This window comes from Rutidosis leptorrhynchoides, chromosome 4, assembly GCF_046630445.1.
Source record: "Rutidosis leptorrhynchoides isolate AG116_Rl617_1_P2 chromosome 4, CSIRO_AGI_Rlap_v1, whole genome shotgun sequence".
NCBI lineage: Eukaryota > Viridiplantae > Streptophyta > Magnoliopsida > Asterales > Asteraceae > Rutidosis > Rutidosis leptorrhynchoides.
The window spans coordinates 332,334,783-332,342,616 of NC_092336.1; positions in this window are offsets into that span (position 1 = coordinate 332,334,783).

A 7,834-nucleotide genomic window follows, 5' to 3' on the forward strand; every position below is an offset into this window, starting at 1 on the left:
ACCCTCCGGGTGTAGCTTCTTGGCGTCATTCACATCGTCGTTGGTGAACTTATAATTGTTGTTGTATCTTTAGCTCGTTGCTTAGAGATCGTACGGTATGCTTAATGTAGTGCCTTATATATGGATGCTTCGGTATGCGGTATTTGTTATTTCATGGCGTGTCCATTTTATGCATACATATGTATGTAGTATATTATCATTCACTAAGCATTAGCTTACCCTCTTGTTGTTGACATTTTTATAGATTGCATGGATGCGGTGGCTCGGGTAAACGGGGACTAGTGGACTCGCATAGTTGCTTTAGAAGATCTTGCTTTTGGATTGATTAGGATTGGGTAGCGTATCCCCAATTGCCATGCTCGGTCTTTATTTTGTGTTAAAAATCATGTGGTCGAAACTTGTATTTTGTACGAAAGTCGTAAAACGGCCGATGTGGGCCCGGTTTCGTAAAACTCATTTTATTATTGGAACGTGTTAGCTTTAACTAATATAAATTGTTGTGAAAAGCGTTTGGTCTAAAAGTGTCGGGAAGTCGAAGATCTTTTCGCGAAAAATGGACATTTTGATCAGAACTGTCACAGGCCTTGTGCGCACCGCGCACAGGCAGTGGTGCGCGCCGCGCACCCTTCTGTCCAGTTTAAAAAAAAAAATTTATTCCTCGTTTTTGGTTGGTTAACGGGTTGGGATGTTACATGGATTGAACACCTGGTAATCGACCTTAACAAGTTTCATATAGAATATCTTCATCATTCCGGGACAACTTCGGACATGATAACTTTGCCATCATTCCGGGAAAACTTCGGACATGATAACTTTGCCATCATTCCGGGAAAACTTTGGACATGATAAATTCGCCATGATTCTGGGAAAACATCGGACATGATAAATTTGCCGTCATTCCGGGAAAACATCGGACATGATAAATTCGCCATCATTCCGGAAAACATCGGACACGATAAATTCGCCATCATTCCGGGAAAACATCGGACATGATAAATTCGCCATCATTCCGGGAAAACATCGGACATGATAAATTCGCCATCATTCCGGGAAAACATCGGACATGATAAATTCGCCATCATTCCGGGAAAACATCGGACATGATAAATTCGCCATCATTCCGGAAAAACATCGGACATGATAAATTCGCTATCATTCCGGGAAAACATCGGACATGATAAATAGGGCATATTCGATTTCGATAATTCAACCATAGAATGTAGTTTCGATTACTTGTGTCTATTTCGTAAAACAGTTATAAAAGTAGTTCATGTATTCGCAGTTCAAAATATATTTCAAAATCATTTAATAAAGCAGTTGTAAAAACAGCGCATGTATTCTCAGTCCCAAAAATGTAAAGAGTAAAAGGGAATCAAATGAACTCACCATACTGTATTTTGTAGTAAAAATACATAGGACGACATTGAACAAGTATAGGGTTGGCCTCGGATTCACGAACCTATATCATTTGTATATTTGATGTTTTAGCAGAGTAGTATATAAAATAGCTTATATTTTTGCAGAAAATACTATTAAATACGATAGAATTTTACACAAGATATTTATTTATTTATAGAATGGATATACTTAAACCTTGCTACAACACTTATAGGCAGTGTACCTAATCGTAAAGTAATGTAGTTTTTAGTAAGTCCGGTTCGTTCCACAGGGAAATCTTTTTAAACAAAGCTTAACGCTATATTAGTTTACTTTTATAAAAATACAAATATATATATATAAGTAATATTATTATTATAAGGGGGGGTTTTTACCGTTTAATGACCGGTTTGTCGATTTTAAAACTTTAGTCGCAGTTAAAACCAAATGTAAAATATTAAAAATAAATACAAGACTTAAATTAAAGCATAAAGTAAATAACGATAATGAAATTGCGAATAATAAAAGTGCGATAAAATAAACTTGCGATAATTAAAAAGTACGATAATTAAAAGTGCAATTAAATACAATAACAATAAAAATGCGATAATTAGAAGTGCAATTAAATATAAAATAAAGGAAATTAAATATGAAATAAAAGAATTATGCTTATTTAAACTTCCGTAATCATGATGTTTGACGTGTTGATTTTAGTTTTATGCCCATGGGTTTATTTGTCCTTTGTCCTGGATTATTTAATATGTCCGTCTGGTTTTTGTCCATAACAGTCCATCAGTCATAAATATAAAGTGCGAGTGTCCTCGTCAAATTATTCTTATACCCGAAGTTAAATATTCCAACTAATTGAGGACTTAAACTGTAACAAGATTTTAATACTTTGTTTAATAATTACACCAGGATGTCGACTGAGTGTAATCCAAGGTTTTAATATTTTGTTATCAATTATACCAAGTGTCCTTGTACATAATTTCACCACTATTTTAATTATTCTATTGGCTATTAATCCATTCCCGTGTCCGGTTAAATGAACGATTATTCGTACATATAAATACCCCGCCCATCGTGTCCGATTGAGTGTATATGGTAAATTATAGGGATGCCCAATTGTAAATCTTTATATTAACATTAACAAACTATCATTTAGTTAAACAAATATAAAGCCCATTAATAGCCCATAGTCTAATTTCCACAAGTGTCGTTCTTTTGTCTAAACCCCAATTATGGTACAAAGCCCAATTACCCAATTTTAGTAATTAGCCCAACATCATGATTACTTTGGATTAAATAAGCATAATAATAACTTAGCTACGAGACATTAATGTAAAAATGTTGAACATAACTTACAATGATTAAAAATAGCGTAACGTTACACGGACAGAATTTCGACTTACACCCTTACAATATTCGCTAACATACCCTTATTATTAGAATTATAATTAAAATTAAAATATTAATTATAAATATATATATATATTTTACGTATGAATGAGGAGAAGAAAAAGATAGATTTTTGCGATCAGAATTCGGTTGCTTTTATAGGGATTTTTGAAACTTGGGGCTCCGCGACTCGCGGCCTTTTTGGCCTTCAAACTCCGCGAGTCGCGGAGTTTGGAGTCTTTCTTGCCGACGGTTTTTATTATTTATTATAATATATAAATAATTATAAGAATTATTTAAATATTATATTATATTTATGTGCATAGTTGACTTGTAATTTTTAGTCCGTTGCGTCGAGCGTTGAGAGTTGACTCTGGTCCCGGTTCCGGATTTTCGAACGTCCTTGCGTACAATTTTATATTTTGTACTTTGCGTTTTGAATCTTGTACTCTTGTAATTTCGAGACGTTTCTTATCAATAATTGGAACCTCTTTGATTGTCTTTTGTACTTTTGAGCTTTTTGGTCGTTTGCGTCTTCAATTCGTCGAATCTGTCTTTTGTCTTCGCCTTTTATTATTTAAACGAATATCACTTGTAAATAGAACAATTGCAACTAAAAGCTTGTCTTTCTTGAGAAATAATGCTATGAAATATATGTTCGTTTTTAGCATTATCAAATATTCCCACACTTGAGCGTTGCTTGTCCTCAAGCAATATCGTCTTGAAATACTAGAATCACTTCTTTATTCTTCACACTTTGTACATCAGTGATTTCTATACGGCGGTATAAACAATGGTAGTAACGATATGGTTTACAGTCCCACATGACTATAAAAATTTAGATCCATTAAGGAAATTGGATCTTTATGAAAACATTTGATCTTTTGAAAATTAAATCTAGTTTTTACCCTAGATAAGTTTTCCGGAATAACCCTTCACTGGTGTTGCAAAATATTTTTGTGGGTTTGGTGGGTTTCAGATTTGAAAATTTTAGCTCAAAACTTATGATTTTGTGTCACCCACTTGCTAACCTTGTATTTGGAAAGCAACACGTCCAGTTCACTTGTCCCGTATATTACCTTTCGGTAAACTACCGTCCGGTTGTAAAGGAAAGCGTTGAACAAGCAACTGTTAAGGCAATGTCCCCTGACATGCTTTTAATTATGGTCTATAACGTGTCGGACGCAATTACTATCCTTGGTAGGAGCAATAGTAAAGCTCACCCTTATAATTTTTCGGTATGGCACAAGGTCCTGTCTTTGACCACTATGCAACCACCGTTCTTACGGTTGACACCCGATTTGGTTCAGGTGACCTAATGAATTCCAGGTTAATTCCTAGGATTTTACGTTCAAAGGTAACGAACGCATTGAAAATAGGGTTTTCAGAAAACAAATCGGTTTGTAATTTTTGATCAAAATATTTTCTCGTTCAAGCTCGAGTTTAGATATCATTGAATTCCATGAGTTTGAATTCTCAATCTTTAAGGTCAATCTCTAGGATTGAGTAATATCAGGCTTAAAAGCTGATTTTTAATCTTTAAGGAGATTATCCTTTCTGGGGATCTGATTCATTAGTCTTATCCAGCAAATTTGCATGGTGCCCCCCATTGTACGAGATAAATCCTTCTCATGGTTAGGATAAATCTGACCACCTGGCGACCCTGTTTGATGCTGAGGTCCGTGGATTTCCTGCTGATTTTAGTGATGACTTTTCTGGATTTTTCGTCAACCTACAGCTGGTCTGGACGACAACTTCATGACCTAAATCAAGAAGCGCGTGTCTTTTTCGGAAGACTTTACTTCCTTTTAATGATGGAATTGATTCATCGTGTAGATCCATCTTTTCTTTTCTTTCATCGGGTAAAACAGTTTAGTTTAGTCCAAAGCAAAAGTATTTTCAGTTATTTGTTACAGATATATGTGACATATGTTTAAGATAACTTGGTAAATTTTCCCACACTTGGCTTTTATTTTCCTTTTTATCGTCCTCTATTCCATTTTAAATGAATTTTAACATTTTGGTTTGTTTCTCAATTTATGTCCTTTCCGAGGTTACAATAATTTCGGTGTTAAAACCTAGTTTTATCGTTCATAAATATGTATAAACATGATTTTGAGTTCATTTAATTGAAAATTTTGAAAAATTTTACCAGAATTGGGTAGTCAGTATATAAGACTAGGGCTGTTCTTTATTATCAGAGAGCACTAGATTCTAATACAACTACTGCTTTACTAGTATTTTTAATGGTAACCAAGTGTTTAATATAAAAATTTTAAAATCCGAAAGAATTTAACCCCTTCCCACACTTAAGATCTTGCAATGCCCTCATTTGCAAGAAATCAGTAACAATTTAAATTATTGAGGGTGATTTGTGTGAAAATGATTAAATTTTTACCAAAGTTTCCAAATATATTGGCGTTTGTTTGCTGAATGATAAATGGTGCACATCATTTGTTCATTCCGTCTTGTTGTTATTTCACATATATTTTGCATCTTGTCGTCAAAATTAGTTGCTTTTGCTGAACTTAATGCCCGTCTTTGAAAATGCGTTATTTTACCCTGTTGTGTACATAAGATAAACTGCAAACATATATACATATTTTTGAAGTTTGGTATATAACCCCACATTCAAAAATTATTAAAATCTAAGAATAAAAGTTAGACAATTATAAAAACTATTACAATATTAACAAAAGTATTAAACGTATCAATCATTACAAATTACAAAATAAAAAAAAATAAGTAGACTAGGGATGATACTGGTACCAATAGGGGTTCCAGGCATAACCATAGGTGCTATAGAATGCTTCGGCAGGGTTATACGTAGGATATGGTGGTTGCATCTCTATAGACCAGGGAGGGAAGATGGGTTTCGGTGTAGGAATATAGTTTCTACCTATATGTTGGCAATGAGCTATGATTTGGTTCTGATGAACTTGCCAATCTTCAAATGCTCTCTGTCTAGCATTTTCGTACTCCTGAGAAGCTATAAACCTTTGCATTTCTTGCATCTCATTCCCCCCTCCTACATTACCTTGCTGTTGGTTTCTCTCAACCTGTGGATGTCTACCATGGTATGGTACTGCGGCGTTATTTCACCTCTTCAAAACTTTCGCACCATGGTATACATTTAAACCTATAGTATAGCGGGGTTCTGGTTCTTCTACTAATAATCCCCCCCGACTTATATCCACACCGAGATATTCACCAATCAAAGTAATAAAAATACCACCTCCTATTATGCTATGCGGTCTCATCCCCCGAACCATAGCTGATAAATAATAACCCACACAATACGGTATAGTTACAGCGCTTTGTGGGTCTCGAATACACATATGGTAAAACAAATCCTGTTCATTTACTTTTTCCTTGTTCTTACCCCTTTGTGTAATCGAATTAGCTAAAAACCTATGAATTACTCTTAATTCAGCTCTATCTATGTCCAAATAAGAGTAATTTCCCCCTTTGAAACGGTGATGGCTTGTCATTTGACTCCACACACCGTGTGTATCAAAATTTTCATCTATCTTTCTACCGTTTAGTATCAACCCTCTACAATCGGCAGATGCTAACTCCTCAGGCGTATATATACGTAAAGCCTTAGCCATGTCTAGTAAAGACATGTGGCGCATCGAACCGCCTAACAAAAATCTAATAAAAGAACGATCGGTTAAACTAGCTACCCGATCATTCAACTCTATACTACACAACAATTCTTCACACCATACTTTATATACAGGTCTACGCATGGTGAATAAACGTACCCAGTCATTAAAAGTAGAATTACCATACCTCTGTACAAGTAATTCCCTAATTGGCCCGGCCAATTCTACAGCTTCTAAGGGTCCCCATTCTATGACCCTCGGTACCTCAATAACCTTAGAATGAAGAGTATGCAAACCCCTTTGATATTTTGGATAATCTATCCAAAGTCTGTCAAATCTCAGGTTCGGGTGCAACTCTTCCAAGTGCATATCAGAAAAGGTCATGACTTGATGAGGTATATCCTGCTTGTAGTAGTTATCAACCTCCTGTTGTTCTGCATTCTCAGCAGGAGCATTGCGAGCTTGGGATGAAGATTCACCCCTTTCAGTCTGCAAAACACATCAAACACAATTTTTGTGCATCCAAATATGCATTAGTGTCAGCAAAATCATCAATCAAAATAATTACAATGACATGATCAATTTATATCAAACTTAAGCTTATTTTCATATTTTCATCAAATCTACACTTTTTCAAATAAGCATATACGAAAATGTTCGCCAAGTTCATAAGCATTCAACTCAAATAACATGTCAAAATAATCATTACTAGCAATTAAACAAGTTTCAAATGGAATTATCTTTCAAAAATCAAGTTCATGAATTTTAGACTTGAAAAAGTCCACTTTAATTCTCAAAATCATGTTTAGGCTTAAAGTTTGGATCATTTAACTACCTAGACATGTTACACTACTTAATTTAGCAACAATTCATGACAAAAATCGGCCATAACCTGTTTATATCAAAAAGCCCCAAATTTTCTCAAGAACACAAACCCTAGATTACTCTAAATTTTAAGTTTAAGGCTTCTAATCATGTTAAACAGCATCAATCTAGGTTATACAAGCATAATACATAAACAATTTAAGCTTAATTACACTAAAAAGCATCAAAATCAAATTGGGGAAAAAATTGCTCAAGAACACCAAATTTCGGATTAAATGGTGTTTAGGTGTAGAAATTTACCGTTTTTCTTGAGTAATTCCTAGATAGCATCCTTCTCAACATGATTTTAGTAAAAAAATTTGGTGATTAACGGTTAAAAATTGTGATTTTGGGGGGTTTTTTTTCGGGTTTTTCGCGCAGGTTTTCGCAGTGTTTTTTTTTCTTTCTGTTGTTGGGACTGATCAGTTCGGGTGTTTATATTTTTTTCTGATTTTTCGACCCCTCCGCGAGTCGCGGAGATTAAAGCTCCAAACTCCGCGAGTCGCGGAGTTTGCTTTTTTTTTTTTTTTTTATATATATATATCTTATACTAATTAAAATAATTAAGTAATTAATTTTAAAATTTT